The sequence below is a fragment of the Ctenocephalides felis genome, unplaced genomic scaffold (assembly GCF_003426905.1).
Source record: "Ctenocephalides felis isolate EL2017-DRISC unplaced genomic scaffold, ASM342690v1 CF-g0.4_SCAFFOLD_01492, whole genome shotgun sequence".
Classification (NCBI taxonomy): Eukaryota; Metazoa; Arthropoda; class Insecta; order Siphonaptera; family Pulicidae; genus Ctenocephalides; species Ctenocephalides felis.
In genome coordinates this window covers 993,538-1,010,052 of record NW_020537646.1, presented here as the reverse complement: position 1 = coordinate 1,010,052, position 16,515 = coordinate 993,538, and the positions used below count along the sequence as shown (strand labels likewise).

The 16,515-nt window shown below is 29.8% G+C and overlaps 1 protein-coding gene across 1 annotated transcript in view; it reads right to left on the bottom strand.

The window, feature by feature from the left end:
- Positions 1-16,145, bottom strand: part of LOC113370175 (retinal guanylyl cyclase 2-like) — a 105,025-nt gene extending 88,880 nt beyond the window's left edge. Inside the window, 1 exon segment of the mRNA XM_026610848.1 lies at positions 15,875-16,145. The gene's annotated coding sequence lies outside the window, so the exon portion shown is untranslated.
- Positions 16,146-16,515: the final 370 nt, after the last annotated feature.

The window sequence follows — 16,515 nt, the reverse complement described above, 5'->3', positions numbered from 1 at the left end:
TCATAAGTATCGACAGTTAGCAGGTCGTTTTCCTGTTCTTATTTTCAAATTTATATTTTCTCACGTCGTTGGATAACAAAGGATTCTTCTGGATTATGCTATAATTGAGTTTAAAAGAGGTATTATAGAAGAATGCAATTTCTTAGCTCGGTATAGAAATAATTTACTGTAATAATGGAAAAATTGTCGACATAAATTGAAATTCAAACGTAGAAATGACTATTCCTTGAAGTAAAATTGAATGTGGCATCATATAAAGTTGAATAGTTCATGTAAGAAAATGTTTAAAATCAAAATTTGATTAATTTCTACTATTTTATGGCATATTTTATCTATATTCTTCTTTTAAAATATTAAGACCTCCCAAGTATAAATATAGAGTTCATTTTCACTTGATATATAAAATAAATGGTAATATTATCCTTATATTAAAATAGGGGATCCTAAAATGACGGATACGTATTGTTCTCAATCAAAGCTTGTCTTTTTTAAATATTACATTTTATATTAATTATATTTATTATATTATATTAGGAGGGCCATCATCTAGAAACCTAGAAGGACACTTAATTGTAAAGATATGAATTTGTGAATTTGAGTTAAAATATCCGTAAACTTTTAAAAAGTGTTATGTATATTGAATATACAAATCAAGCAATACATCAAATAAATATTAGTTATTTCAAAAATTGACTATTTGTTTTTTAGCTACGATTACTAGACGTATTGATATTTTGACATTGAATGTCATACCGCGAATAAATACATATTATTCAAAATTCGCGGTATTATTTATTTAAGTTGTAACATAAAAAAGAACAGAAACTAAATATAGTTAAAAATTAATTAAATAATATTTCAGATCAACAGCTTTTGGACGTGCAATTTATTTAATTAATCATCGAATCAAATCGTAATCATCGAATTATAATAATAACAGAGATCCTATACCTAAAACGCTACTCCAAGTATAAATATCAATTATCAAAATTATTCAGAGATTATAATTATAATGAAAAATCGTTCAGAGAGATGTAGACTTCACGTGTTCAGGATATTATAATTATCTCATTTTCACAGTGCTTGTATGTAAGTAATTTACTTAATTCGCGCCGGATTCAGTTGAAATTGAATGAAGATTTTAGATTTGAATATGCGAGGAAGACTTTACACGTGGAGCGTCATGAAGCGAATAAATGAAAATTATAATAATTAGTACAGAAGTAAGAATCAAATTATAGATTGCTCTTAATCAGAAGATTCTCAATTTGGCAGTATCTGTATGTATAAGTGTTCACAGAATTGATTAGAAATGAAAATTATCTAAAGTTGTTAAAGAATATAGTGTAGGTTGATCATCCCCCATCTAAAAATTACTACAGTGACTTGGTGTTTAAGAGGTTTATTTAATTTGCCATCAAATCAGTTCACAATCCATCGACTTTGAATGAAGATATCAGCGTTCATTATGTAAGGAGCAACTTACACAAGTATATCTTACACTTTGTGATTTAGGCGAGCTCGGAGAACCCCCATTTGCTTCACCGGAGCCTCTGACTCAGTGTTCAATCTAGCGTTTAGAAACTTCATTCATTTCGCCGAGCGATTTACTTAGAACGACGAAGAAACTAACGGCGCCGCTGAGGCAATGATTAAGTATGATGGAAAAGACCAGAATACCAAATTATAGCGAGAAGAAAAAAGAAAATCAAGGCTATTATCGCCGCCGAGCATGGTAATATAATAAAAGCTCGATCTCTAGAAAATTTAAAAAAATGATTGCTTAGAACATATAAATACTTTTAGTAATATATAAGCAATATAATGTAGACACATTTGTATAAAAATCTCGTAGCACCAGTATAAACTTTAAAAAAAAATTGCTTTAATTATTTACAAATAACAGCCCGATAATAAAGCTGTTATACAAATAAGTTTATCTTACTAGTAGAAACCTTTGAAGAAACCTTGCTAATTAAAAATTGAACGTTATCCATGACGTCAAACAAATCAGTGATAAAAATAGTCATATGAAAAGCTAGTTAAATAGACCATCTTCAAACTTAACTAGAACAATTGAACTTCAAGAAAAGTATCATTTACCATTTACCATGGATAATGATAGTGACATAAACTTAGTAGCCATCAGACCATCTAAAAATGGTAAGCACCAGCAAAATGGCTTGCACTTCGACTAGAGAGAACAAATCTACAAGTACACACCAAATGCCCTTCCTTAAATCTCTTGATGACCCCAGCGAGTACCAGCCAAAACAAAATGGTAGTCAAAAAACCATTCAAAACCGATTCGGCAAAGATCAACCCATTCAAAACAGTGACCGTCTCCAGCCAAAACAAAATGGTAGTCAAAAAACCATTCAAAACCGATTCGGCAAAGATCAACCCATTCAAAACAGTGACCGTCTCCAAAAATAATCCGAATAGACTTCCAGCCATAACTTCCAAAACTGCGAGGTCTACAAGCACCCACACGATGCCAAGCATGGGGACAAGCACTGGAAATATTCCAAGCCAACAATCTAGTTTGAATTATTTTTACTGGTCATAGCAGAAAACCTCCCCGGACAAAAGATAGAAGCACTGGGATTAAAAAATCCAAAAGTAAAACACGTGGAACTTGTACGAGTTGATTTTGGAATGAAATGATTTTTGATATTGTCGAAAGAGATGTATTGAAGTAAAAATGATCACTGAAGTATATTAACTATAATATATAAGTACTTATTTTGGGTATTTTTATTTAATATTTTATTAATTTTATTTGAAGAAATTATAAATGTGCGCTTTTTTACATTATTATCCTTCTAATCAATATATGTTTTCTCAAAAACAATTCAAATCTTAAGCTTAAAACTCAAAATTTATTCTCTATTAAATTATTTTCAAAGTTAATTATTGTCATGATATTATTAACACGTCTAAATTTTTAATTATTAAAAGTGCAATTGTTTTACGCAAAAATGTTCCTGTTTCTGATACAAAACCAACAATTATTAAAAAAAATTGTAAATTTATAAATATTGTCTTGGCCAATCACAAGGTTTCAAGTTCGAATCCTGCGCTACGTACAAAATGATATCAATCTGTAGTGAAATATATTCTCAATTCAAAATATATTCTCAATTTCGGGGCATCTATTCAGTATATCACATCACTATTAGAAGTGTCTAATTATTTTATCACGAAGAGAAAGAACAACTATTGTTTTACCTCATAATAAAGTTAAGTAGTAGTAGAAAATACATCAGAACAGCTTCTAGAACACTAAGAATAATTGGATGTTGGACAAGTTTCATCTCAAGTGTTTTACGGTTTTTATTAAATCATACTTAATTGAGGTAATTCAATCAAATCAATTGATCATTATTATATCAATTCATTATGTTTGCGCAAAAATATACCATGTTAAAAAAAAATTGGGGACTCGCCCGTTGGTAAGCGGTTAAGAGCGACGGGGCTTGTTTCAGAGGTCCCGGGTTCGATACCCACTTTGAGCAGCCTGTTGTCAGGCAACAGTGACAACAATTTTCATTTGGAAATATAGATAGTAATATGTTTCCAAGTGAAAATAGCCCTCACCCGGCATTGTTGCACCATACTTGCCCTATTACAGAGATTGTAATAAAAATTTATCATACAGAGATGTGACAACTGTTTGGGTTGCCATCTGTAATAAAAACAAATGTAGTTTATAAGATATTAATTACAACAGCTCATAGAACCCATAAATTCTGATCGCTGTTCAAATAAAATTATAAAAAAAATGTTAAAAAATTATATAACCAAAGCAAGGTTATTGAATTGATTTTAAAGAGTTTCAACAAAATAAATATGTGGCACTTAACTCACTCAGGAAAATACCAAAGAACTTTTCACGAAAACTATGCTATATATGTTTGTTATTTATGGCAAATAGGGTATGTATTCAATATTTTGCAATTGCAGTGAACATAAAAAATACTAATCGTCCCATTTTTTATATAACGCAGTACCGTACAAATATGTTGATATTTTTGCATATATCAATTTCAAGTCATTGAAAGCTAGATAAATAATATTGGCATCATTCTGTCGCCGACTATTTATCAACTACGCATTCGGTCTGGTGTCCATAAATTTTCGCAAATACCTTCAGTTTCGCATTTGTTGACTTTTTTTGTTTTACCTTCAAATAGATTTGTCATCAAGTGAGTAATTGGCGCGTAAAAGCGCAATTTCGTTGGTGCTCAACGAAGCGATTGAATGGCGTCATTAAATAGAAATCGACGATAGGAAAAATCTGCAATGGTTTTATACATTGCCAAAATATTTCTCAGAAAAGGCTATATTTAGAAGATTTTATTTTCTTTTTGTCTTCAAGATAGATATTTATACGAAAAACATTGATTTTAGTATGAATGTGAAGGCAACAAGCATACCACATGAATGTATCTTTACATCAAAATTATATTTTTTTATTTTATTGAATGAAAAGATAGCATAGAATAATTTAATGATAAATGTAACAAACAATAAGCAATTAATTAATATTTTCATCACAATAACTTTGCAAAATTATAAAAAATAGTTTTATTATTAATAATTATAATGTTACAAACTTTTGAACTACTGCTTTAGTAGATTCATGTTCGTTGTATAATTTTTATGTCTTTTGTCTTTTCTGTCTTTTTATTTCTAGCTATTCCCGTCCATGCCAATCAAAATTTCTATTACCATCTTTTATTCATACCACTTGTATTGCGTGCACTACAAGTGATAGACATTAAATGAAATACCAAAAATATCTTTAGAAATCCTTTGCATTTTTAATTCACTAATATCCATTCAATCAATACGTAGAATCTAATAATAGAAAATCTAAGTTCATATACGTTTTTCCTTGTAACATTATCGTCATGTAAAATCTAGAAGTTTGCATGAACCACGTCAAACTAATTTAATTTCGAATTTAATTCCTATTTTATATGCAGCGTTAGAAGTTGCAATAAATATTTAGTTGTAGCTTTGAATAATTTGCATACCGGACTGAAAGTGTGATAGGTTTTATAATGAATAATAGCAAATGTCATAAATAAATTTCTTAGTGTAATTGAAATAAGTTTTAAATTTTCTTGCAATTCCTTGCAAGCATTTTACTACGAGCGGTTTTTGCATTTATATCAATAGGAAAATGTAAATTAAAATGGGTTAAAAAATATCTGCGAAATTAAAATAGTTTTCTTGCAATTATTAATAAGTCAAAAATGTATTTTTTAAGAATTATGTATGTTTATAATATAGGTTTATGAAACAAGATTCTGCAAATCTTCTAAGGTAAACATTTTTATATAGAACTAGCAAACCCGACGAACTCCGTTTCGCCGCCAGATGGTTTCGTGAGAGAGATGAAGAGATTTTTTGTTTGTTTTGTTTATATTTGAAAAGGAAAAATTTGATTTTATTGCACAATAGTAACGAATTTATTTCGATTACAAAAATGAAGTATTTTTCAGTTGAACTTCCTTAAGTAAATAAAAGTGAATCCGCAAATTATCCGTTTCATGGAAGTGATCTTTGGTAAACCACATTTTTTGTTTTTTGGTCTGAAGTTAACACAAACAAAGCGGATGGTTTTCCAACTCGTGAACAGACAACGTATAACTGTCCATGTGTAAAACAATGATTTTCTAAATATTCTATTTGAAATTTATCCCGCCTACACTAAGCGATTGGCCTTGCGACTTGTTATTGCAAACGCAAGGCGACCTGGAAATTGCAATCGTTTGAAGTCAAATAGAAGACCAGTCAGAATCATTGGTATGTCACCAAATCGCCAGCAATTTTTGATTGAATGGTAAAATTCAGTGCGTGTACATCATTATTCTTTGCGGCAAGAATTGTTCGTTGACTTAACCAAGCATAATTCTGATAGTTCTCACTAATGTCATTACTCGAATTTTGTGGTGCCATGCACACAACCCGATACCTTTCCAACGAATGCAAAATTGTCGAAATCGGTTCGTGCGTTCTGGAGTTTTTTCGTCAGGAAGAAAAACCCGACTTATTTTTATATATATAGAAGATATATGAGAATTGTATTAATATTGTCTTTAAAATTATCATATAATCAGAGAACATAGTTTTGAATTGTTTTAGATTTTTCTAAAAGAAATCCTCTAAAATATTTTTTATAGAAATATTTCTACTTATTGTTAGAAAATATGGTATTATAAATAGCCATTTCCTGCAAGAGGAGAATACACCGCCGACGTTTAATTCGACACGTCCTCACATATAAAATGCAACACCTCGAAGACGTGCTCACGAAACATCTTCGCATACATAATCGCTTTCCAATTTCCTCACCTACATTGAAACTACAATTGCAACTTGTACTCGGTGCAACTTTTCTGGAACGTAGTGCATTTTGCATAATACATGCAAATGTGCATACGAGAACATAATTTCTATATTGCATACGTACACTTGAATGAATTTGTGGGACAGATTTGAATACCGCAAATATACGATTGAACACCCAAGTGGCTTAAATAAAATATTTATTTGAGGTAAAATTATAGTTTATAGTGTAAATGATTGCCATCCTTCTATACAAAAATTAAAAATAACTAGTGGTGCATGGCATCGGGCCTTAAGGTTAATTCCTGTATTTAACAGGATTTTAAGTTTAAATTCATACAGTTTCAGACACAAATGCTAAAATAATTAGCATAGAATGAATAGTTTTGTTACGAATCACTCACATCACATTTCTGTAATTGTATCAAATCAATAATGAAGCAAAACACCACCAGCATCATATACTGCAAAATATTGGAAAATGCAATTTGACACATTTTTTAATGTAAGTATAATTAACTATTAATAGAAAAATCTTTGTTTACTTTATAACAGTGTCATCAAGTGAGTTATTGATGTGTTTACATTTTTTCCCTCAACACTTTTCTATTGTTTTTGTAACTTCCCTAGGAAAATCAATAAGCTTTATATATTTGAGAAAAATAACATCAGTAAAATAAAGATGCGAACGTGACACGTGTCTCGATAAACAGAAAATGCTTCGAACGGTATTGAAAAAAATACTGAAGGAATATTTTGTTCTTTAATAAATTTATGAATCGTGAATAAAAGCTGTTTACTTTCTTATACACTATTTAATTATTTCTAATTAAATAAAATTCGCTAACAAATTTTACATTTTTAAATGCAACTAAATTGTCTAAAAGACAGATTATTTGCAAGTTGTATAAATATAAATATATATTCACAATGTTCCCTCAGTTCATCATAAAAATGAAAGCAAAACAAAGTAATTATTTAAAATTCTAAAACATCTTGAAACGTTTTCGTAGTCAACAGAAAAATTATTCAAATGTCCTCATTAAAGAAACAATTTGCAATATAATTCCACTTATTTAAATTTAAGATGTCGTAACTTTTATCTCATGCTGAAGTAATGAATTTATTAATTTTTAGTTTATTTTTTTAAACAAACAATTCCAAATTTTCAATTGATTTTTCAAGACAAACGAAGAAGTGTAAATTGCAGAATCTCAATATTATATGATATTGATCATAATAAAGAAAAAATAATAAAATTTATTAAAAGGTATATTCTGAAATTTATCAAAAATTAATCTGAACGTTTCTCATGAAACTCTACAAAAAATAATTATGAATACATTTTAGGCTGTATCGAATATTTTCGAATATAACTTCTGAAGAACAATCCGAATCATAACTTTTAATAATAAAACATGAATAAGTAAGTAAAAGGCGAACCATCAATTAATAATTAAGACTCACCATTATTTACAAGAAACTGAATTCGCTTTTTTAACTGCAAACCGTTCAAAAGACACCACGAGTTTAAAGATTCCTTCAAATTAATTGCTTCTACATGGTTATTTATTGACATATTACACTGATCAGTTATTAACACTATTGATATGTCTATCACTTCAAGTGTCCTTTTCATTTTAGAAGGTATGAGATATTGTTGATAAGTCTCTGTCACCTTTTTGGGGTGCACAGGCAATGATAATGCTTCGAATAAATTACTTTTGTCAATTTTTCTCGTCGCCAACAATATTTCTCCATCCTTTGTGTGTTCTGCCTTATTCCCATGAGCACCTTTTTTATTGGTAAAATTTGTGTGGAACGTATCTGATTTATTTTTGTCATTTTGTTTTTGTAACGAGTCCCTGGTTTTATTTTATTCTTCTTAATGATGTGATATTGAAATGTGATTTTACCAAGTTCAGATAAATCAGAATATTTTTTCTGTTGTCTTTCTTTATTAATTTTCGCAAAGATATGACTAATGTTATTTGTTTTCCGTAATTCTTCTTCGATTTGCAAATGGAATAAGTATTCATTTTGAGATCTGTTTTGAGTTACAAGGTCCGTTGTTGGCAAGATATGTTGAATTTCTTTTTCCGCTACATTTTGTTTTTTGTGAACTGCATCATTCTTTTTGTCTTTTCTGTTATTGTCATTATTTCTTTCATGTTCAATTACGTTTGATATATTAAGTACAAACTCCGGTTTCGCTGTATAATTAACATCTACATCTAACTTTTTTACATCTTGATATATATTTGCATGAGATAAAACAGTATTATTGTTTTCATCAATCTGATTATTGCCAGAATTCTTTCTGGTAAATTTTATATCACTTGTATGATTATCAAAGGCATTATCTATCGTCCTACTAGTATTGTTTATAAATGTCTCATTATTCAAATTGTCAAACCGCCGTCCTTCTTCCAGGATGTCACCAGCTGTCAGTATACCCCAGGCGACCAGCAACAGGGCCGCTTTTAACAAAGATTCTAACATTAATGGTGATTTGCGACGGAAGTCACGTCAAATAGAAAAATCGGTATTTCTTCTTCTTCATAGTAAAGGCGGAAATTTTATCCGTACTGCACGTCTAGAGATAATTGAATTTCTCAGGAACATTCAAGATTAGGTGGTAAAGTTGGAGCTCACTTTAGACTTTCAGCAGCAATGTTTTTGACATGATGAGATACGGGATACTGTTCATATTTTTAATTAATTAACTGATTTTATTTTTTAGATGTTGCTTGTCACTACTGTTAAATGGATACTGAGCCAATACTCGTAAAAATAATTTTAATTAATAAATAATGAATATTTATATTTAATTAATTAATTAATTATTTATTTATAAATATTAGCACAAAGATTTTGAAGTTCTGTTTAAATATGAGAAGTATAATAAAGAGATTTATACCTAATTATAGTTTAAACAAAGGCATTCAAGGACTTCATTTAAAATTAATTAACTGATTTAGACAAAAATGAAACAGAACTCTGCATCATATATAATGTAAAATAAAAAAGTTTATTTCATTCGCTGTTTGAATTTAAATTACTAATTAATCACATATATGGCTTAAGTAATACTGTCATTTCATACAAGTTTTATGATTAATTGCTTCAATTATTCTCATCTGAACATATGTTCAATATTTAACACTTTGGGGACGGTTGTCCACCTCAGTGGACAAACATACTCTGTGAGGCACAGGCTATTTTATAAATAATGACTCAGTTTGCATCGAAAAGTTGAATAAATTACATATAGCAGTGATAAACAGTATTGTATTTTGAAAATAATTTTAAATTATTTTAGTAGTATTTTTAGCCTTTTTCTTTGCTATATGGTCTTTTTTAATATTTAAAACGACCGAGCGCTTTTAAATATGGCAAAACGACTAGTAAATTTTGTGAATTAAGCAGTAGTGAACATGAGTTTCAAATAGACATTCATACAGACAAATTTTACGAAATCACTATTCGCACCGATGATAGTGATGAATGTGATGATGATATTATCCAACCAACAAAAAGAAGAAGTTCGACAAAATAAATGAAGAGCGGGAAGACATTAGCGAATGTGCCGATTCTCCTTCAATAATCGAGTTTGAAATACATCAACAAACACCGCGACTACAAATACCAAGCAATATAAGACATCCAATAGATTATTTCATTTTAGATTTTACAGATGAATTATTAGACAATATAATAAAAAAAACAAACCATTATGGCAGCAAAAAAATGACTAAATATACCGACTAATCAGTGGCATATTCTAAATTCTAAAAGAAAAACGGATAGTATTGTCTGTTCTGACAGAAAAGCACCAGGAGGAAGGCGGCGAACAATATTTTATTGTAAATCATGTCAAAATCAACTAGCTATGCATTTTGGAAATTGTTTTGAACGTCACCATTCTTTATAAAATGATCAAAAATAAATTAATATTAAAAAATGTATGTCCTTCAATGACCACAAATTTTTATCAAACAAATTGCATAACATACACAATGAAATCAAGTTTACAGCCGGTAAAGTAGATTGTTTTGAAATCGGTGCCGTCCCGAAAGTGTTAAAATAAATCAATTTTTTTTCAAATTTTTCGTCAGTTAAAAATAGTTCGCGCGCGTTGTTTTGATTTACGTATGTACCGAATTATCGAATTTCGCGACACGAAAGCTCGGACTATCAGTCCTGGGTTTCCGGGCGCACTGAGACTATCACGTAACGCGTAACACGTTGAAACTGGGGAAACCCCTCCAGTTTATCTGTGTCGACCTGCGATCACCGTCCGTCCCGCGTTCCGGGAGCTTTCGCCGCGATCCAGCGCGCATGACCGCCGCGAGATCGGCTCTTTTAGGCTTGATGCACACTAGCAACACCATGTGACATTGGTTCTCAATATATAATGTAGTTCGTTAAATAACAGATGATTTAATTCAATTTTAAGTAATTAACCTTATTAGACGAGCATCTCATTCGAAGGCATAGTAATCAAGAGCAGATGTGTTTTTATAATAATAAGTTATATTGTGTATAACACACAAGTCTATAATAAAGTACAAGTGCATAAGGTCTATGTATGCACTGCATTTTCTATATGAACCTATTACTAAGCTAAGGGTTACAATATTTTTATTTCGTTCCCTACTTTCATATTTAGGATGAATATAGTTTTATATCCGCCTAAAAAAAGGTGATTTTTGGGAGTTTATATTAAAAAAACTACATTATCAATCATTTCAAAATTTTAGGAATATATTTATACATGTTTTAAGAATACATAGTAAAAAAAATTTTTGAAGAAAAAATTTGAATATTTTTTAAGTTATCGTCGATCTCGAACGAAGCGACAAAAAAGGCTCTTTACTGCTGCAGTGATTCCGGCCTTCTACGTGGATGAAATTTAAAAAAAAATCTCGTTAAACTAGATAATATTGTCTGTAAAATGAACTACGATAAAGAAAACAAATCAAAAATTGACAAAATGACGGCGTTTTTTTAAAAAAAGTCGAATTTTACTCAAAATTTTGGTCGTTTTTGGACTGCCAAAATTCGATTTTTGATCCGATCAAAAAATCGATAGTTCATTTGACTATATATAGAACATGTAAAAAAAATTGATAGTGATCGGATCGGATCATTTGTTTTTGAGTAATCGCTGCAGCAAATTCGGAAAATGCTGTTTCGAAAAAAACGCGTTTAAAGATAAAATGATCGTTATACTATATACATACTATATATATACTCTTCAAATGGCTGTAACTCAAAAACTATTTAAGATATCAATTTAAAATTTTGGTATGTTTGATAGGTATTATCTATCAAAATATGGAAAAATTGAAAATTCGATTTTTTGAAAATTTCACATTAGTTGTGCCCCTTAACAGAAGTTAAGTATTGATTGAAACATATCGACTAAGGATTGAAATATATGTATTCATACTGAATAGTAAATTTCATAATATATCATCTGATTTTAATTCAAAAAAATCATTAAAAAAATATTCAATATTTAATTAATGATGCAGGTTAAATATTGCAGAAAATCAGGCAATCGTGGTAATCATCTTTCATGGTCGGAAATCGATATAGAATTTGTAAGACTTCTACATTTTGGACATAGTATTTAATTTACCACCATGTATATATAACATGGTCAGATTTTGGTTTAATTATTATTGTCGCTATAATTTACAAAAATTCGAAGAAATTTCGTAAGCAATTCCCACATCAATCGGTCAGAAATTGAATATCAAGCATAACAATTCGGATAATTTATAAAAAAAATGATAAAAATACCATGATTTTTATATTCATGAATGTATTCAAGTTATATATTTTATTATCAATATTAATTCACAATAAGAATTATAAAAAATATCGTTTTCATATTGTATCTTTGAACATTTTAGGAAGCGACGTTCAAGATTTGTACTAGATATGATAATGTTTATCTACCTTACAACGAAACAATGAGCATTATCATAACGAAAGAGTATTCTACACTCTGGCGTTTAATATGATTTAAACTAGTTTAGATTTATGCAGAAAAGATAATTGAAATCATATTACAAAAATATCAACAAAATTCAGTTTTAATATAACAACAGTAATGTATTGTTGAATTTAAAAAAAATATTTTTAAAAGAAAGTGGAAAACATCAATTTCATAAAATGATTTCACTTTGGATTAGATTTTATTCATTTCAATTAAAATTACTTTGGATTAGATTTCAATCATTTCAATTAAAATTACTTGTTACATTTAAACAATATAGACATCACATTATTCTATATCACATTTTGGACCATTTTGGTAAGTCAATATTTTATAGCTCGATTGTAGCTCGATAATCGAAAATTGATAAGAGAAAATAAATCTATTTTAAGAAAGCATTGTAACTTGAATAACACACCGCAATGATTTATTAAAGGATTCAAAAATCAGTAAAGAAAAATTAAAAATTAATTACGAAGATTATATATTACAAAAAATCATACGTAACATCCATTATCATTCTTGGTCCAAAATTAATGCACGATATACAAAACATTTACTAGTATTTGGAAAAGACAAAAAATTTGAAAAAATAATGAATATTATTTAAGATCGGTGAATGCTTGGGCACTCCATACTTAGTTTAAACTCAATTAATGAATAGATGTAAAAATAATGATGAAAAGTAGGCTTTTATTCGAAAGAAAATTTCATTACAAATAAATAAAATTGGTAATGGAAATACTAACTTTTTTACTATATTGACTATAATATTTTATTAACTAATATTAACGTTTGCAGCGGAAATATTTGAAAAAATTAATATATTTCCATTATTTTCTATTATGGTAATTTAGTATGAAAGGACCCTCATATTTCAGATTGCGGCTCGTTCGGATGTATTTTATGTGCGCTTCCCTATCGTAGTGAGGGTGCGAGCATCGTCGCCGAAATCTCCTGTGACACAGCATTCATAGAATCGAATTAAGAGGATTATGGACATCATAAATTTTTTCTGCGGATATGCAAAATTTTATATGTCCAACACGTGCCAGAAAATATTCTCTGGATAGAATATAGATAAAAAAAATTGATTATATTAAAAAAAGAGTGCGCGTAAGGTTCACACGCAATTAAAATAAAACTTATTTGCTACTGTACAAGATGGTATTTAAGTAAAAATAAATACATCATATAACAATTTTGAATAATGGTTATTAATAATATGGTAACACTCGTGATGCACACATTTATTAGTGTCAACCATCAAATACATTTATATAATGATACATTATAAATTATAATAGCATTAAAAATATGTATAATATTTAAAAACAATAATGTAATTAAAGTCATACTTCAAATACGACATGATCGGTTTGTCATTGTAATTAGCATTTAGAAATGAACCTTCATTAGAGAAATGAAGTAATTGCTGATTAATAAATTCTATAATAGTCGTTCATATAGTGGACCATGTTAAACAACGGTTAAACAAGTATTGTTTTAGCAACTTCACTCATCATGTAATTGTGTTTGAAGAACTTCATGTAATTGAAATTAACATACATTCATTGGCTACTTGTATTTTTTTCCTTTTCCCTGGCGATATAATCCCATTCTTTGAACAGTTGTAATATCTGTCTTGCCTAAAAAATATTTTGCATTTTAATAACTTCAAAGATTTATAGAAACTACGAATAATATAGAAATCATTTGTAATCAATAAACATACGTTTATTACACGGCACAAATGCTTAATTTGTTTTATTAATTTTAAGGAACAGGATAAAATATTCTTCTGATTCAGGCATTTTTCATTAAATCAAGATTTGTACTACGATGTAACTTTAAAATGTTTATTTATCTATGCCGATTTCCTTGCTAATATCGGAACGCATACAACGATGATGCCGGTACGTATACAACGACAGATCTCTACTCACATACACGACGACTAATCACAATCGACCTGAAATGATTTCATCGAAATCGAATAACGTGCAGTTATTCCGTAACGGACTTCCGTTGCATTTGTACGGATTTACACCCTAGTCGCGCCTAAAAAAGTTTTACTTCAAAATCAACATCCTTTTAATCTAAGATTACAATTTATAGTCAGGATTTATATATGCTATTGATACGCCCCGATGTGATCTTTTCGAAGTAAAATTTAATATCCTTGCCCTATGGGATGCACTCACTACTGAGTAAATATTCCACAATCTGATTCCCACAAATTGAATTCTGTGCGAATTCAGTAAAAATACAAAATGTAGAAGGTGAACGTTGATCATATGTTATCAAATTGTGTTTATTTTATTTGATTCATCATTTCATTTGGATGAAGTCATTAATCATTATATATATTCCTAACTAGAGTAACCGAAATAGGATTCAAATGAGTATAATATACAAAGCAAACAATTTGAATGAAACTTTTTGTCACAAAAAGACAGTTTTATAATTTACAAAGAAACGACATCAATTATCAAGTGGAATAAAAAACAATTGGATTACTAAAATGGCTATTACAAAATAGCATATTGTAGTGGAAGGGTGAATATTTTATTTATTTATTTGCTTGTACTTAATCCTTTTCGATCAAAATAAATTTGTAGATGGGTGTCGTAGAACTCTGAATTATTTTCACTCGATAGACCAGAATATGGCCAGTTTAGGATGTGTAAACTAGTGGGGTGCATGGCATCGAGCCTTAAGGCAAATTGCTGGAACTTCCCGTACCGTAATTTAACATTCGAAGAATAAAAATAATCAGGTCGGGCGGAGTCATATCGCGCGGAGTTATATCAGATATGATATAACCGGTCGGATACGACTTCGGTCGGATACGACTCCGGTCGGATACGACTCCGGTCGGATACGACTCCGGTCGGATACGACTCCGGTCGGATACGACTCCGGTCGGATACGACTCCGGTCGGATACGACTCCGGTCGGATACGACTCCGGTCGGATACGACTCCGGTCGGATATGACTCCGGCAGGATATGACTCCGGTCGGATACGACTCCAGCCGGATATAACTCCGGACGGATATGACTCCAGTCGGATATGACTCCGCCCGGATATGAACGTAATAGAAATAAATGCATCATTCATCTTTAACAACAATTTTTTCTATAGTGTGAATTTTACTTACACATTTTAAAGCAGCCACCAATTTTTAAAATTATTAACCATCCTAATCAATCATATACGAGTAAAATGAGTAAATTTAAAACGGTTATATAATAATTAAAAATATCAAATAATATTAATTGTAAAATGAGCAAATCACAGTGATGAAGAATCTGTCCTGATAAAATGTAAGTGGTATAATTATGCAGATCATTCTTTCTCTTTCGTGGCTATTTTATATAAGAGATAAGAATCTGTTAAATAATTTAATATTAAACAGAACACAAGAAATTAAATATTCATCAAAATGTAATAGCAAAATATATGGAAATACATGCAGTGGTTAAATTAATCTGGACTCACCCAATGCGCCATAGTTCCCATGATAAAATTCACCTGCTTATTGTTGATCTTCATTAATCACGTAATACACTGCAAACAAAGTTGCTTCGAATGTGCCAATTTTTCATAATATAGTTTTACCATTGTTCCACAAATAAATGTCTGATTTTTCACATTCAAACAGCACTATCATTAATAAATTTTTGTACGAAATAGTTCATAACTGCACTGATTACATTCTAGACAATACTTGATATGAGCACATGATTTATTACTGACGATTAATAACAACGACGCTGACAGCAAGGTGTGAGCGATGCAACTGACAAGCTAACCTTCTGTTAAGTTTCGGCCATTTTGTTGTTGTTAGGCTTCCCCACCTGGTGGAGCAAACGGAGCAGCCATCTTGGTTTAAATTTAATGGAAGCATAATCAAACCTTTTGATTATTTCATGTATATCATATTTTGATCAAACCTTTTGATTTTCATGTATATCATATATGTATATTTTAGCTATTTAGATTAAATATAAGATTGCTATTTCGTTGAGAATTTCATCATTGCACATCTAGAATAAAATAATTAAAACGTTTTTTATTCAGAAATTTATTCTATTGAAAGGGGTATTTAAGAAATTTAATAAGGTTGAGGACAAAATTCA